Consider the following 19,292-nt stretch of genomic DNA (forward strand, 5'->3'; position numbering starts at 1 on the left):
CTACTATTTCTTTTGAAATCATAAATTACCTTGTTTAGCTTCCTAATTCTATTGATTGTCAAAATAAATAACTTACGTTTAATTTCAAATGCCTGATCAATAACTTTCTCAACTATTTTTTTTCTCTTATAAAAAACCACTTTCTGTTGACCTTTCTTAATATTTTTTAACAAATTCCCAATTATCCTGTTGCGGAACATTCGTTTACGAATGTCCCTAAACTGTTGTTTCCTTCTACTTTCATGCATAGAGTTATCTCTTACTCTAGCAGTAACATTTCTCATTGGCCTTTCCTTACCATTTGAATTGTTTCTCCTTTTCTGGACTGAAACATTTTCTGTAGTAATATTTTTTTTACTAGACATATTTCTTATGACTGTTTTTGGACTCTTACCCGGTGCTTTCTTGGTGACTTGACAAATCTTTTTGTTAGAGGACTGCTGCATTATTCCATGGTCCTGCTGTCTTTGACGTTTTGCAGCCTTTCTCACTCTTTCTTTGCTTGGCATCCTAAAATCTTGAAATAATCTGCAGTTGAATCTGTGGTAAAATATAATAAAAAATGTTATTAACCACTATTACCCAACAGTAAATTAATAACAGTCATCAAAAACTTAACACACTACTTAAGTATATAATATACTGAAGCCTATCTCCAATTTTTCACTGAACAGGACTCATCTCTTCTTAACCTTGGATAAACCTCACCTACTCTGTGTCCCCTGCACATAATTAAATGTAAAGGGGCAGATTTATATTAACTAGCACATCCCCAGGGATGCACCAGTTAACGTGCACCGCTGATCTGCCACCCACGGTGTGCCGCATTTACAATCAGATAGGACAAAGCTACATCAAAACCCTGCGCCTGCTTGAAGCAGGCATAGATCTTGACGCAGGTAGGCTGAAAGCTAAAGCAACAACTAAGTGTCGTGTGCAGAAGTTACAAAAAAGGAAAAATGGCGTTTAAACCAGTAATGAGCCCATGCTAACGTAACACAGAGTAAAAATATCCAGGATCTACATCAGTTTGGGGTTCACGAACCTGGCAGGTACAAGGCACTGAGGCTTTCCACCGTGCATGTCTCATCCCAAATCATATGTTGTTTGTGAATTAAACAATTTCCCAGACCAAATGCTTTGGATTGGCTACTTCTAAAAAATTAAACACCCCTACTATCCCGGAGTTAGAGGAATATGATGGTTGGAGTAATTTTACTCGTTGTCCATTAAAGATTTACAGGCCCTACTCCGTAATTCTTCCTTTAACATTTCCAGTATAAATCCAAAAGGTTGACTGCTTTGGCAACGTGCCTTATCCACGGTTTAATAACGCTGCCTTTTGCTTTATATAAGTTTTCAAATTGTATGAAATATATACCAATAGGTCGTTATTAACCTTTAGGTAGTGGTTTTCTTCATGAGGTCTGGTCGCTTCCATACACATACAGATTTTCAAAGATGATCAAGAAGTTTATCTGAATGGAGAGGAATGCACTGAGACGCCAGATCATTCACTAATGTGTAGGCACATACAGTTACACGGTTCATGCAACAAACACCGACCAAATATGGCTTGCGTGTTGCAAGGCACACCAGTTCCTGCTATCATCCCCACGTTCAAGTTCTTGGAAAATGGTAGTTATTTGATGCTCAATAATGAAGATTGTTCTGGGTTAATTAAAAGTATTCATTTTATCGTAACAGTAAATGAACGGGTTATTTGCTGCAGAAATGTTCTATTTCCTCCCACACATGAACATAGGGAGTTTTCAATCTGGCCACAAATACCAACCTTGGGAGCACATTTCAACGGCATGACAAGAATAAGAGCTCTTTTGTCTCAGAGAGAGGTGGCCTTGACTTCGGCCCGTGAAACTTTCGTGCTTCACATAGCAAACACCCGTACAGAGGTGCAGACCCTTTTAAATACAGATTCGCCTTTCCATTTCAGCAAGATGGTTCGGACTATCTCTAACGCGTCCTCCACAAAGGGCCTGGTGCACTTTTTTAAAGTTGTTACCAGTGGTCTCGTGACTTCATTTGAGAAAATCTTTGGAGTCATCCCTGCTTTCTTTCATTCTATTTTTTCCACTCTGCTTCGTGAATTCCCATTTTTACTTGCATTACCACGGACGCTCTTTTTTTTTTTTGTAAAATAATTTTTATTGCAGAGATATTGTCAAACATACTGTATTAACATCAGCAAGAACTCTAGCACAACTGCAGGCACTGCCCAATTATCGTTTGTATACACAGCCTTTCGGCCCACATCCCGGAGGCTGGGCGGCGGTCAATCTTGTAGTGTGGTGCAGTTAGTACCCGCAGAAACAGCACAACTGTACAAAGTTCTCTGAGCGGACGCTCTTGTGCTTTTTTACATTTTTAAATATGGATGTCCCTCCTGTGCAAGCTCCCGCCCTGCAGCTGCTGACACTGTTCCGCAATCGCATGCTAGAATATTATGGCACAATGCCGTTGGCGATATTAAGCACGGCATATGGATTATCTTTTCGATTCTCCTACTTCACCTGTGTCCAGCCTGTATTTCACTGCCTGACCTGTGATTTCGATTGGGCCATTGATTTGTGTCTCTGCGGACCGGTTTCTCCTGACGTCGACTTTAATCAGCTGATGAGTCCTATCATTACTCACGAGTTGGTTTGTCCTGGCGAAAGGATTATGGCTGTGGCATTGATGCATGGACTAATTGGTCCCTGGAATTTACTGGCGGCAACACAGTCTTTCTTGGAACAGAGCTTTCTTGAAAACCCACCGAGCTGTCCTCTGATGTTGATAGAGGATCCGGTGCTGGGAGAGCACGTATGTTCTTTTCCGCTTTTAAATTGGATGGCTGAACTCTTTTCGGATGAAGACGGTGACTTCCTATTGGAGGCTGTTGCAGCTTATTTTGCATACACAGTTATGTCATAGACCTTTTTCATGTTTGATATGCTGAGTACTAGCATTTCATTGACAATTCATTGACTTATTTGTCAAGTTTTTATTATTTAGCTTGCCTATTGGCTTAAGACTCGATAAAGTACTTGGCTGTTTTATTTTTCTTTAGCATTAAATTTTCCTAGTTTTTAATGTTTTACCTTGCGGACCGTCCACATATAAACTTGCAATCTGCTCTCATGAGATGGCACTTCTATTATCTTATTCAGTTCGTTTCCGGATCATGGGGAGGTGTCATCTAGGTCCTGGATATCTTTACACCGTGTTAAGTTAGCATGGACTCATTACCGGTTTAAACGCCATTTTTTCCTTTTTTGCAACTTCTGCTCACGACACTTAGTTGTTGCTTTAGCTTTCAACCTAATAGTTCATCGTGATTTACATGACAATAATATGTTATTGCTCTACTATCTGCTTTACTTGTTAAACTATATCTGTACAGCGAGTGCTGAAGTTTCAAGAACAACACGATACAGAATTGTTATGAGGTCTGATCTCCACGACTTCATACTCATAACATAAGTGCAGCTTCTGCCAATTCTGGGCATGAGGCGGGTTTTATATTGCTTTGCCGAACACACATACACAACACTTGATGCGGTTCACATGAAGAGAGAGCTGGTGTATGCTGATGTGATTCCTTCAAATCTAAGACACTAAAGTATCGGCACGCCCTAAACCAACACAAAGAGACCTTCTTAGCAAATAATATATTATGTGTATTAGGGAGGGTGAGATATAAGCAGCCGCGGGCCGTGGAGGGAGTTACGGTGGGGCAGGGAGGCGGGGAGGGGGAGGGGCAGGGTGGAGCCCTCTCCACCCTGCCCCTCCCCCTCCCCGCCTCCCTGCCCCACCGTAACTCCCTCCACGGCCCGCGGCTGCTTATAAGTGTTGCTAACTCTTATTCATTTACAGCATGTTAACATACTGTCACCATTCGCTTTTTATGTACTACTAACTATGCTGGTAATTTTGCTACTGATAATATGTGTACTTGTATAATCTAAGATACTACGCCTGAGAAGACGGCATTAGTAAATAAACATTTCAAATACACATGTGTTCTTCTTAACTCCATGTTCTGGTTTCTAAGAAATATATAACGACCGACTGTTCATGAGTTCCACGTATCCTGAGGTACTATAAGTTCATATTCTGGATTGTCTAAACATTGAGAGTTTGTTATATCCAATGTGACACTGTACCTAGCTTGCTAAGGGGTTTTGATTACTAAGGTGAGTTTTGGGACACCCTAATTCGCCGAGGTTCCAATCCTCTGTCCACAGTTCTGTGTGAGAACAGAAACCCTGCGACAGGGGCACCCCTGAGCCTTGCTGGAGCTTCATCACACTTGCGATACAACTCCAGCAATGCGCCACCTTTACGGCACAGATACGTCACGCATCTGTGCTGTTTTTGCCCCATGATGCGCCGCATTGTAAATGCAGCACACCATAGGTGACGGAACAGCGGCACAGAATGGCTAACACATCCCTGGTGATGCGCCAGTCATCATAAATCTATCCCTATGCTTCTTATCTTGTTAGAGATGAACCGCCATATGTATCATCAAAGTTTTTTGCATTTCCTAAATAGCGAACTTTAAGGAATAAATAGCGATTCTTTACCATTCCTAGTTTGCGATGACCTATTTGCTAATTACAAATTACCCATTAATTTCCATGCAGCAGGAGGCCCATAGGAATGAAGGTGCAATTTGCGATTAGCAATTACCTCATCGCAAATTACGAATTTTTCCGAGGGTGCAGGGGTGTCTCAAGAACACCCTGCTGCACCCCTGAAAAAGAAATTTGGGGTCATATGGCGCACATAAATTTTGAAAACATTCCTTTACCTCAAAAACGATTTTCAACTCATAATTTGAAAACACTGCACATGGGGAAATGACTTAAAATGTCCTTAAGACACATAAAAGCGTTTTTTGATTGCCTTTGCAGCATGTTTCAGTCACCTTTAACATGCCTATGTAACGCAAACATTCAAAATCTAAATTTGCCATGCACAGGTGGGAGCATATTTACAAGCAATTTGCTCCACAGACAAACTTCTTACATTGAAATGGGAAAAATAACATCAGAGACTTATAGCACACTGCACTTTCTATTTTGCACTTTTATGATAAAGAATTTCTTAAACCTACCATTTTTATTTTTGGTAATTATGTGTAAATAGATAATATTATAACAATGTGATATCCGTCTTTTTTCTCTAAACAAAGGTTTTAAAATTGTGTTTTTTAATATTTTTAATATTTTCTTCTCTTAACAATTTTTAAATTTATCACTAGGGAAGGACAAATTTGATATAGTTGTGAAATTATAATAGATTTTGATTTGATTGTGTTTGTTTTTTCTCGTATTATTCTCCAATTGTAATTATTGAATTGAATGTTTTTGAAATGTTTTTTGTTTGTACTTTTATGGATGTTTTCTTATTCCGAATAAAGATCTTTTGACTTGACTTGACATCAGAGACTCTCAATTACCTTATAAAGAAGCAGACACCATTATGTCCTTCTCATCAATATTAAAACCATTGCTTTTTCTCAAAAACGATTTACAAGTCATAATTTGAAAACACTCCACAGCTCCTATGCACATAAAAGCCCTGTCAGTACTAATACTTCACATTTTCTCCAATTACAATTTCTCAAAGAAACAAAATCTATTTGTAAAACACTTGAGACAAAGCAACATTTGAAAAACACAACTTTCTTCATAATTTTCTCCTTAAAGCACACTATTTTCTATCTAAATTAAAGAAATCTTTTCTCACCTTAGCAAATACTTTGAGTTTCAAAACAGTCTCAGAAACACACCAATTTGTCTTCAGCAGAGCAAAAGGTATGCACTCCAGAGTCTGCAGCTATCAAAAGCACAGAAATGCTGTAATTCCTCACACATATCTCTCATGTCACCCAATCAAAACTCTTCCCTCACTTTTTTTCAAAGCAAAACCCTTCCCCCCTCTGCCCCCTCTCTGCTTTTTCTGCATAGCAACCACCTCTTGCAAGACCTCTGGTATTTCCAAGTTCACACAACAATGTTGCAATTGAACTCTGAACTCTCAGTGCACCTGCATATCCAGAGCATTCTTTCATTTAATGATTTTTTCTTCGCCACTCAAAATACATCTTTCAACGAACTCATCCATGCACACTAACTTTCTGTTTTCAGCAATCAAAATCCACCAATCACTCTTACTGCTTCATTAACACAGAAACTCCTCAGTTTTTTTCATTTTACACTCTCATTTTTTCAACTGCCATTTCATTGCCACACTTCATCTGACTGCAGGAGAACCTTCTCTCGCCATGTTTTCTGTCTGGATTGTTGGACATAGTTATATCTATTGGGCTCAAAGGTACGCTGAAAACAGGAATTTACCTAACCTCAATTTACAAGATGTGGAAATTAAGTGGTTTGGCCACAGAGGATTAAAATGTCACCAATTGATACCATTGGTGAAAACCTTTATGCATTTGCCAAAACCTGACCTGTTAATTGTGCACTGTGGAGGTAATGATTTGGGCACTTTGACTGGGGTAGGTCTGGAAATGCTTTTAAAGGACTCCTTTGAGCAATTGATGGCACTTTTTCCTCAGACTGCCTTGGTATATTCAAATATATGCCAAAGACAAAAATGGAGGTGGTCGAACCAATTTTGTCCACAAATTGAGAAATCGAGGAAGCATGTAAACAAATCTGTTTCAGCTTACATGAGAGACCATGGAATGGGCTCCCTGTACAACAATAACTTGCGTTACTACATGCAAGATATCTACAGAGGAGATGGAGTTCACTTCTCAGATGAGGGCAACAGAGTTTTCATTTTGAATTTAAGACTGTGCATTGGTACCTACTTATAAGTACCTAAATGTACCATAAACCCAAAAGCTCTTCTCAGAGCTACCCTACATCTGATCACTCACAATTATTATTTTACTCTAACTTTTTTCACTAATTTTCAAGAAAGTACGCTCCCCAGAACGCTTCCCGGTTCGCGAACCGGGCGCACTCCACGCAAAAAAACTAAAAAAACTGTATATTTTTTTTTTGCCCTGCGAGACCCTTTCAAAGCCTCCACATCAAACCTAGGGGGTCAGGGACGATCTACTATGCCCCCTTATGGTCATTTGCCCCTTCGCTTTGGCCTCCTCTTGTCTCTCGATCCTACCGAGAGACAAGATGGCGGCCGCTACGGACTGTTTGGAATGTTTACAGACGCCGAAGAACCAATCAGCTTCGCAAACCTCCGTAACGCGAAAAGTACGCGAAGCGGAGCGCTGTTACAGATATATATCTTTTTTTGAACGTTAATTTCTCAAAATCCACTGGAGCACATATATTGAGACCTAGCAAAGGCACATCGGGCTACCAGTCCCTACAATTTTGCCAAGTTTCGTGCAAATCCATTCAGCCGTTCGATTATTATTATTTTTTATTTTTTTGCCCCGCGGGGCCCTTTTAAAACCTCCACATCAAACCTAGGGGGTCAGCGACAATCTACTATGCCCCCTTATGGTCATTTGCCCCTTCGCTTTGGCCTCCTCTTGTCTCTCGATCCTACCGAGAGACAAGATGGCGGCCGCTACGGACTGTTTGGAATGTTTACAGACGCCGGAGAACCAATCAGCTTCGCTTCACAAAGCTCCTTTGCGCGAAAAGTACGCGTACTGGAGCGCTGCCCGGTCCGCTGTTACAGATATATATCTTTTTTTAAACGTTAATTTCTCAAAATCCACTGGAGCACATATATTGAGACCTACAAAAGGCACATCGGGCTACCAGTCCCTACAATTTTGCCAAGTTTCGTGCAAATCCATTCAGCCGTTCGGGCTAAAAGTGAGGCCAACCGCCCTATGGAAATTAACATGGGAAAAACGCGTTTTGGGACCCCCCTTTTTTCTCGGCCCCCCCTTGACGAACCCCCCCAAAATTTTCAGGGGCTGCTCAGAAACAAAATGTGCCATTTTCCTGAAAATTTCAGCCAATTCCGTCCACAAACGCCAAAGTTATTAGACATAGAATTTTCAAAAATCCCATAGAGAAAAAATCCTAATTATATATACCTACTGGCGAGCGCCAGTAGGTAATATATATATATATATATATGTATATATATATATATATATATATATATATATATATATATATATATATATATATATATATATATATATATATATATATATATATATATATATATATATATATATATATATATATATATATATATTACCTACTGGCGCTCGCCAGTAGGTAGTTATAGCTAGGACCTATTATCCATAGGAAAACCGCAACATTCTATTGGCAATAACTTTGGCGTAGATTGATGAATCTTCTTGAAATTTTCCAAACTTTTGGCCAACTCAGTTCGGCTCCTTCCCTGTAAGTTTGGGGGTGATTGGTCAAGCGGGAGCCGAGAAAAAAGGAATTCCCAAAACGTGTTTTCCCCATGCAATTTCCCATAGGACCTTTAGCCACGGCTACAGCCCGAACGGCTGAACGGAATTACACCAAATTTGGCAGAGAGGTAGTCATCAGTTCCGACTTGTGCCTTTTGCTCATATGGTGTGAATCTGTTTAGTAGTTCCTGAAAAAGTTAAGGTTAAAGCCATTTATATATCTATGGGCGAGGGGGATCCGCGGGTTGTGCGAGGATTGTCATCGTATTATAAGTGCACCGTCCCGATCACACACTCAATGTTAATTGGCTGTCAAGCGGTTGTAAACATTCGAAACCATGAATGGTTGGCAGCCATTTTGCGCCTCGGTAGAAGCGAGGCTGATGAAGTCAGTGGAATATGTGTTCAAAACGGAGAAAGGTGGTAGGGTAGAAATAATTTTACCCTGTAGACCCCCAGGGCCCACATTTTTTTTTTTTAAACTGGGATGCGTGTAGGGTGCATGGACTGTGCCGTAAAATAAAAAGGAGTTTTTTTTAAATAATTAGTCTCACGGGGGATTAAATTCGGGGGGCAAAATTATAAAATTTTATGTGGGGCCCAGAGGGGACCCCCAGCCTCTGAGATCGTCAGTGCCCAGGGCTAAAAAGAAAAAAATGGTGGGGGGAGGGGTCGAAGGTCCTGAAAGCTGCGGGGACCATCACCCGTCGGGGTTTATGTATTGTGAGAGGGGGACTACGTGGCTCCCCTACTGGAGCACTCGAGGGCCCCATTACCCACTGGGGCTACAAAAAAATGTATGGCTAGGGAGGGGGGCTGTAAGGTCTCCAAATCCCTGGGGACCACCACTCCCCGGGGCTTTATGTATTGTGGGAGGGCCGGTTCCTGTAGTGTTCAGGGGTGTCCATTCCGCCCTTCCATAGCAAGGAAATCTGTTCTCTCTTTCAAAATAAAAACCAGATTGCTTTTCCACATGGGGAGTTGTATGTTAGTAGCTTGTGATGTGGAAAAGTAATGCCGAGTCCCAAACGCGTACAAGTTGTGCATCAAAGGCGCTGAAGTCGCGCACCCTACAGATTATGAGTCGTGTATCCAGCGAGTGCACACCAAACTTGTAATTTTAACGTAAAAAAAATAGCCCCTATTAGTAATTTCTAATATCTCTGGGGACCCTATCCCCTGGGTCTTATAACAAATGTTGGTGGCCTTGAGGGGAGCTACAATGCCCCCACGGTCCCGCGTTCTTTGCGAGTCTGCATTGCTTTTCCGCAAGGGGAGATGCTAACTTGTATGTGGAAATTCAATCTTCTTTTTATTTTGAAAGTGAGAACAGATTTCTCTGCTCTGTCTTTCAAAACGCAAACTAAGTCTGCTATGGGAGGTCGGGAGCCATGAAATTCCCGCCCTCTCAAAGCAAACAGCAGTGACCCGGGGGTAGGCACCCTGAGACACTGCATGAGCGGGTTGTCGGGGGTTGCAGGCTCCAGGGCTCTCGAGGGCTGTAGGCCTAGGGTCACGCAGTCTGTCTCTCACAATACACAAATTTCATGGGGTGGTGGTTCCCGAGGCTTGAGGGGGTCGTTGAGGCCCACACACTTCTATTTTGTTGGAGGGGCCTTGGACGAGAAAGTGGTGCAAGGGTGTTGTAAATCTGGAACACAGTGTTTTGTTTTAGTTTGCTTACCTTTTTGGTCTTGTAGAGGATCCAGGGTTAATATAACGTTTTTTGTACAGCCAGTACCTTTCAACTCTACCCGCAAACGACTTTCTGCCTGTTACCATAGTACCAGTTCATTGAACACTTAAATGAGCACAGAGGTTAGAAGTTCACTACAGTATATTGGTAATGGAAAAAAGTTACTGTGCTGGAGTTTTCAAACTTTTCCATAGGAACCGTTAGTCGTAGGTATAGACTCTGGTCAAGATCTGGTAAAGAGTTAGCCTCAGAATTATACTTCAAATTATAAATATAATTTCTATTGGGGTCTGCTTACCCCCACCCCCCAAAAAAAGACGTATGTATTAACTTTTATTAAAACAATAAATAATTGGAAATGTAACTTAAAGATAACAATACAATAAATAACTAGAAACATAACTTTAAAAAAACATTATAATAAACAAAATGTGATATGGATTCCAATAGAAGTACGGTAGGTAATCTGCAGAACAAAAAAGATAATTAGTGTTTAAAATTAGATCGATGTGACTAAATGAGGTCAAACATTACAAGTCAAATTAACAGTTGAAGATATTTCCTTCTTTTAACGCATGCAGTGTGCCTGATAAATTTCACTGGTCTTATAGGCTTGCATTCAAGTGGTGTCTCAATGGAAGAGCCTACTGCGTCAGATTTACATTACAGATCAACAGGTCTTTAAAATGATTCAGAGATGAGACAGAATTAGGTGAGAGATCAAACCATTATGCAGGACAATATTCTTTAGGGCTTATTTACAAGACTCTTGTGCCAGTTTTGTGTTACTTTTCTCATGTTGAAAGTGACACAAAAGTGTCACAAGGGGCTTGTAAATAAGGTCTTTTATTTCTAAAGCATTTCATCGGAGGCATTGTATATCTAGGTCGCTCTGCTTACCTTGTGTAAACACCGTGGCCAACAGAGTTCACAACTTGAACTCAGCTTTGGTTGGTCATGGCAGAGTGGACAACAGCGTCCATAACTTTAAAGAGAAAGAGATATGATGTGAGAGGGAGAGAGAGAGAGAAAGAGAGAGAAAACGACATTAAAACTGTGAGAGATTGAAAGTTATAGATGGAGCAGTCAATAGTGGAGAAAATACTCGTAGCTCACCTTTTGCTTTGGTTGTGTGTCCAAGAATGTGCTGGTTCATAGTGCACCCTCCAGTTTAGTGATCTGAAATATAGTATATAGAGTTAGTCATAGTACAGTACATACAAAAGTGGCGTAAGGGGCTTGTAGATTTGTCTATCTAGACTATTGTAATCTATCTAATGTCACTGCTCTGAGGTAATTGTACATTCCTACATAGTAAAGCTGCTGCACACTACCCACTCTCTCCTTTCACAGATGACTTGTTGTTGTTTCGGAAAGAAGCTTTTTTGCTCACCTTGTGCCATTGGCGTGATTCAAAGAGTGTGCATCACGTGTCGTAGCAGCCTTCTCAAACGTTGTTACGATGGCCACGCATCATCGCAGAATCATCAAACATTGAGTTTTAGAGGTGTTGGGGGGACTCCAATTTGTGAAACACAACCTGTAAGATAAAAAGGAAGTTAACATTGTGTGTAGTTTTTTTATGAAAGGAGAGAGGAAGTGAGAAAGTGACTGCAAAGAATATTCGCAGCTCAACTTTCTGTCACCAGTGTGTTTTTCACCACGTGCTGGGACATAATGCACCCTGAAGCACTACATCTAAAAGATAGTAAAAGAAAGATTTTATGTTTGGTAATTGCTACTATCTTAATGTGGAGTTGAATAACATCGGCCTTTCACACATGTTCCCTCTCACGTTTAAAATAACTATTTGTATAGTTTATATTTCGGACGTTTGATCGATTATAAAAACGTTCCTGCTATTGGAAAAAAATGTTTACATGTAATTTGATACCCTATATAGGACTGCGTTTGTCTAAATCGCTGCGTCGTTTTCTTGTATCCAGTCTGCTGCAGCCTATCGACTTCCTCCGATGCGCACCCAGGCCTCACTACTCACCTTTTCGTGGACAGGACACCTTCTTCATCATGTAGTCCCGCTCTGCCACCAAGAAGTCTCATATATGGTGCAGAGTCTTGATATTGGTATGGCTAACGACATACTCGTGCTCCCATCATCATCATTGCAGGTTCCTCACCCGCTCAGTGCTTCTGATACTATTAACTCAGTGACCAAAGAGGCCCAACACGTAGTGGTGGGCCCCCCACTCGGTGGTTCGGGCCTACATGATGTGTTTGAATCACTAGAAGGAGCCATCACAGCGCTTGGGATGGGAGCAACTCTAAAATGGCGTAGAGCACGTGAGCCCCGTCTTTTTTATTGGTAGGGTCACGTGTGTTGTGATACAGGGGCTGGATGGGTGTGGTGTGGGTATATACCAGCCATGAGGGAGTGTGTGTGTACCGTTGTGACAACTAGACCTGCAAGTAAGAAATCACTACAATTAAATCTGGGCAATGTTTCGTTATGTTTTCCTGGAAGCGTAAGTGGAGTGGGATGGCGTGACGTATGCTAGTGCTGCGCGAGGCTCTGAACCATGATTCCGGAGCTATGGGCATGGTCCTGTCGTGAGTTATATGAGAAATCAAGTGATTCGGGTGTCCGTTTTGTAGTGCTGACGTGACCCGGGTCTTAAAAAGAAATGTGTCATTATATCTGTCCCACAACTTGGCCAACTTGTAAGGTACGGGGTATCACTGACTCTATATTCGTTCATAGTTGTATACATAAAAGATGGTGGACATGAAACATTTCTGCGATTATGAATCTTTGGTATACATTCAGTGGAGTGTTGTAGGTGTAGTAATACAGGGGTTTGAAAGGTTTAAGTTGCAGTTTTGGGCACATGAAGGGCAGCTAATATATATATATATATATATATATATATATATATATATATATACGTATATATACGTATGTGGTTATTCAGGTACACTGTAGAACTTGGTGCTGGAAATCAGTGTTCGAGCATCAGAGTTGCGTCCACATCCTGGTATTGTAGAGTAATGACGTAATGTACGCGTGCCTGAAAATGTTTTTGTTTTGAGTTGTTTTTGCGCTATATAAATATGCTAAAAAAATTAAAAAAGAAGTAATAGCCCACACTTACTGTCACAGGTAAGATGGTTGCATATGCTATTTATAGCACAATATAATGTGGTAGGGTGGAGGAGCAGCATTTTACAAACACAATAAATACACAGACACAGATAGTTGAAGTGGGTACGGGCACGTGTGCTCGACTCCATTTTATTACATTGTTGTTGATAAGAAATAAAATAGTAATCATGATATCATATACAGCTATTTAATCATAAACGGTTTATGACTTCTGCTGTACAAAGGTAGGAGCATTGTATATCAAATAATACACAGAAGATTCTATCGTAAAGAGTTCATGAGTTGTGGTGGACTGAGGTAGGGGAGGTTTGTGTGGAGCCTGCGATCATGCGTGGTCCAGGCAGACCGCACTGGTAAAAATGTGTTTTGATTATTGAATTTTACCTTAACAAGGGCACGTGGCTATTACTTACGGTGTACTGAGTTAGTGGTACGTCTGGTGTTTATCGTGTGCTCACCCTGCGATGATGCGTGGTCTGAATAGGCTGCACTGAAATCATTCTCTGTTGTATACTGGAGTATATGAACTTTGAGGGGGGAAAAAACTAGCATCGATGGTTATCAATTGCTGTGAAAACTAGGTGTACTGATTGCTCCTCATAACAAATTACAGGATTCCTCTTCACGCAGTGCATTGTAACTTTCACAAATTGGGGACGTATGTCTGGTGGCGATGTTGAGGGTGAGACCCCAGAGGTACTTGGTATTGCTGGTGGTGGAGGTACATTTTGGCGCAAACTTGTACATTGTTTGTTATCATAGTTCACATGATGCAGCTATTGAAGGTGGTTGCACATACTAGCAGTGCAATAGTACCATGTTGTGCTCTGCTTTAAATAAATCGAGGCTGAATTTAATGCTGTCTGTAGTGTAGATGGAAAAGTAAATTCAAGTTGAGAACCCTACTGTGCACAGTGTACATAGAAGCTAGTAGTCGGTACAGTTATAGAACAATGTTTTTTTTTCACTTATTTTAACAAAATCTGAATACAAACAGTATAATTGTCTCTGCATTAAATAAATCAAGGTTGAATTTCCTACTGTCTATAGTGTAGATGCAAAGATGAATTCAACTTGTATACCCTGCTGTCTGCAGAGTAGATCTTAGGGTGGAGTGCATCATCATCAATCATAGTGGAAGTGGAAGATCGAACATGTATGCAGCGTGCCTTTTATTATTCAACTAAATGTAAAAGTGATATCAAATACGTTTTTCAAGGAAGCATAATAAAGGGATATTGCGTAGGGTTTGATAGGTGTTATACATAGTTTGGTTTCTACTGAGTTAGTGGTATCTAACACAAGAAGGTTCTGTGGAGCCTGCGATGATGAGTGGTCCGGGCAGGCTGTACTTATAGTAATGTTTTTTGTGTTGTGAATGGTGCATTAGTAACGCCACGTGATAATCATTTTTGGTGCACTGAGTTACTAGTATCTTTGGTGCTTAGCGTGCACATATTCTGCGATGATGCATGGTCTGGGGGGGAGGGGGGTACAGTAATTGGAGTAATGTCTTTTGTCGATTGGATTCTGCATGAATTTCACTTAAAAGTGATAGTATGCCTCATTGCTGACATAAAACTGTTCACTCTTATTTCCGATGATTTATGGTGCACTGAGTTAGTAGTATCCTTGTTGCTGAGCTTGTACGTACCCTGCGATAATGCGTAAGGCACGGGGGCTGTACTGGGAGCAATGTTTTTTGCCTAGTGAATTCTGCTTTAATAAGGCTACTGGAAAATGACTTGTGGTGCAGTGATTTAGTGGTACCGAAAGAAGTGAGCGGGTGTGAACCCTGTGATGATTCGTGGTTCGGGGGGGGGGTCGCAGTGGTATAATGTCTCTTGTCTACTGGAATGTGTGATGTACAATCGTCATTCTATCTGAAAAAATCTGAACACATACAATACAATTGTCTCTGCATTAAATTAATCAAGGTTGAATTCCTTATTGTCCGTAGTATACATTCAAAAGTGACTTCAAGTTGTGAACCCTGCTGTCCGCAGAGTACATCGAAGGCTGTAGTTGACACACACATCGAGGAATGCTTTTTTGTTACATACTTTAACAAATTCTGACGACCCAGTGCTATTTTTCTGCATTTAATAAATCGAGACTGAATTTTATGTTGTCTGTAGTGCTTATGCGCCACTGGTATCAAGCAGTAAACTCTTTTGATCGCAGTGTACATTTGAAAACAGAACTCACTACAGTCATTGAATGTTTTTTTGTGGCATCCCTTAAGAAAATAATCTTTGCCTTACATAAATCAAGGATATCTTGAATGCTGTCCGTAGTGTAGATGGAAAGCTGAATGCAGGTTGTGAACCCTGTTGTACGCAGTGTAGATTTAAGGCAGTAGTCGACACAAAGATTGGAGCATGCTATTTTGTCACAGAATCTGAGGACACAGTACAATTGTCTCTGCCTTAAATAATGCAGGGCTGGATTCAATTGGGTCCGTAGTGTTGATGCAAAGCTGAATTGAAGTTGAGAACCCTGTTGTACGCAGTGTAGATTGAAGGCAGTAGTCGACACAAAGATTGATGAATGCTATTTTGTCACAGTTAACAGAATCGGAGGACACAGTACAATTGTCTCTGCCTTAAACAAAGCAAGGCTGGATTCAATGCTGTGCGTAGTGTCGATGCAAAGCTGAATTCAACTGGTATCAAGTTGTAAACTCTACTGACCACAGAATAGATTGTAGGCACTTCTCAGCACAGATACTGGAGACAAATTTAGATCCAAAGTTGAATTCAAGTTGTGAACCCTGCTGTCCGCAGTGTCAATGGAAAGCACTAGTCGATACAGACATAAGGCTGTGGCGTTGAGTTCGCAATCGGCCTGTATCAAGGAAGCACGCGGTCATAGTGGCAGCCATGTGGCAGGGTGCTGACCTTCTCTGCGGCGCAGTCTGTTCTCTTTGCAGAAGTGAACCACGCCCAAGACGTAGACTAATTATTTATAGTCATACGTTGGCGTTGTTTACGTTGGACTAGCCCACTCCGCTTCTGTTTCAAAGGAGGGGGGTGAACACAGCTACATGACTGAAATATTCCCTAGTGTCTGAGATAATATGGTTGCGTCCACTATTCAGTACACTACACGTATCAATAGTATATGTACACAAGGAAACGTTTTTGATTTCTATAGTGAATTGTGTATAGTATTTCACCGGTAGTCTTAGCGTTGTGTACATTATTGTTGATGTTCGAGTTGTTTCCCTTATACATACTTGGTTGCCACATCTCTGTAGATGGAGCTAGTGTACTGTTGAGGAGATATATTATTTGGAAAGGTCCGTAGTACTGTTTTGCGCTACCTCTGAGGTAGTAGGAAGGAGAGGTCCCTGGGGGTGGTTGTAGGGGTAGTGGCGCTGAGTATTGTGATTTTGTTGAGGGTCGGAATTGTATAAGTACAATCTCTAAGACATATTACTCTTTAAACATGCGTGTGAGTTCGATGTAATTCACGTACTACATGTTTGACGTTCTTACAGTAGTGAAATGTTGATGTTAATTTGCTGGTGGTAAGTGGAACTATTGCCTGATTTTTTGACGTAGCATTGCAGATTTGGTTTCTGGTTGAAAATATAGAGAAGTGGTCCACATAATAAGTAGAAATTGTCATTTTAAAAACCATAGTTTTCAAGCAGGTTATAGTTAGGAATTAGCATTTAAAAAACCTTAGAAATTCACTGAAAAAAACATAGGTTTTAGGAATGTTATAGTTAGCTGAACATTTCACTCATACAAAACCATTGAAATTCCTCTGTTATAGTTAGTTATACTAACTGTAACTCTCGCGCCCGCAATCCACTGGTGATGATGTCACATATTACATCATTCATGACATGGTCAGTGACATCACTGATGACATCACTGATGACATCTCAAATGACATCACTGATGACATCATCCACGTGACAATCAGATACACCTCATCATACACTACTATAATCTTTCATCACTTACTGTAAAGTACCATATTTGGATCCATTGACACACTAATGCAAGTATCTAAAACCTCACTCAGTCATTCTTAGATCTAGACAAACATGTAATCAATTATGTATAGGTTCACTCATACATGCTGTCAATGATCAATAGAACACTATGAAATATACTTATACACCTATATTGACATTACACACCAGCACACATCCTAATTACGTATGCAGTCATCCTGCTCACTTATGCAAACAATGGATCATACTTACATTTACTGAGCTACACACTTATACAAACACCACTTCATTTAATGATATAGATGGTATCTCATACTTAGTGTGTTATAAAATTACTATTACAAGTATTCAGTTATCCATACAGTCACTCATGCAATCTCTGAGTCTTATGTTTATTTATTTATATTCAACATAGGTCACATACACTGCCTTTTATTATTCTAGTTTTTTGGACATGTACCATTGAGAGATATATTTGCTCATCAGCACATCCATAAATATATTCACTCACCCAAACAAGTATTATAACATGTAGTCTTAACATCATATACCTACTGAATCAACTATTGACACATCTTTGGGCAGTCACAAACCCCCCACCGAACCACACACAGATTCACTCTCCCATACAGATAATCAGTGAACTAACCAATAACTAATATAGACTTTCACGTAGCTAGTAACTAACTGGTGCAGCAGTTTACACAACAACTGAGTAATACAGATATTCACACAGTTTAATCACTATCCAATATATTTAGTGAGACACTATAAATTAGTCAAGTAAATAGTCAATTACACTGCTACTAAATCGTCCTTCTAGACACTTATACATCCACTCATTCTTCAATGCAGATTGCTATGTATATAATACATATATAAATATGGATCCAAACCACATTCACTGGATGATGTCATCAGTGATGTCATTTGAGATGTCATCAGTGAAGTCATCAGTGTTGTCACTGACCATGTCATGAATGATGTAATATGTGACATCATCACCAGTGGATTGCGGGCGCAAGAGTTATAGTTCGTACAACTAACTATAACAGAGGAATTTCAATGGTTTTGTATGAGTGAAATGTCCAGCTAACTATTACATTCCTAAAACCTATGTTTTTTCAGTGAATATATATATATATATATATATATATATATATATATATATATATATAATATATATAACCTACTGGTAGTTTGGGGGTGATTGGTCAAGGGGGGGCCCAAAAAAAAAAAGGAGGGTCCCAAAACATGTTTTCTCCATGTTAATTTCTATAGTAAATTTTAGACAAGGCTACAGGTCGAACAGGTGAACGGAATTACCCCAAATTTGGCATGGAGAAGGGTCTTCGTCTAGAAAGCACGCTTTTGTTTATTTGTTGTAAATCCGTTCAGTAGGTTTTGAGAAATATCGAAATTTACAGATATCAATATTTGGATCTGATTGGCTGAGGCGTTATGAGCACGAGCTTGCTGCTGATTGGCTGTGAGCAGTGCGAGCTGTTGCAACTAGGAAGTGTTGGCCGCCATTTTGTGATTCCGTTGAAGCGAGTAAGGGGAAAAAGGGTGAAAAAAGTGGGAAAGAGGAGGGCAGGAGCACTGTAACCTCTGTGGGGTGTTTAGGGTGTGCTATGCAAGATGTGCCAAGCGAACTACTCATACCTACAGGACTTAAAGTGCTGGGATACGGAAATTAAGTGACGTATTGCCTAGAGTCTGATGCCGCTAAGGTGAGCTTGTGCGGGACTCGGGGATTAAAGCGTGAGCGCAAACGGTGTGTGTTATGCTGTGAAGTCATGTGCCGTGGCCGCTGCAGTACCCCTGTGGAAGTAGTGTCAGCACGTGTTTATATGTAGTAGGATGAACTACTGACTTGTACTGGTCTGAAAGTCCTGGGGTACGGAATATATGTGAGGTCCTGTCTAGATTCTCATGCTGCTAAGCTGAGCTGCTGTCAGACTCAGGGTTGACAGCGTGAGCGCAAACATTGCGTCATATGCTGTGAAGTCATGTGCTTAGGCGCTGTGCCATACCTGTCCAAGTAGTGTGAGCAAGTAGTTATAGCTACTTGGATGAACTTTTGTTTAGAACACTGTAGCTTGTGTATGGTGCT

The sequence above is a fragment of the Lissotriton helveticus genome, chromosome 2_1 (assembly GCF_964261635.1).
Source record: "Lissotriton helveticus chromosome 2_1, aLisHel1.1, whole genome shotgun sequence".
NCBI lineage: Eukaryota > Metazoa > Chordata > Amphibia > Caudata > Salamandridae > Lissotriton > Lissotriton helveticus.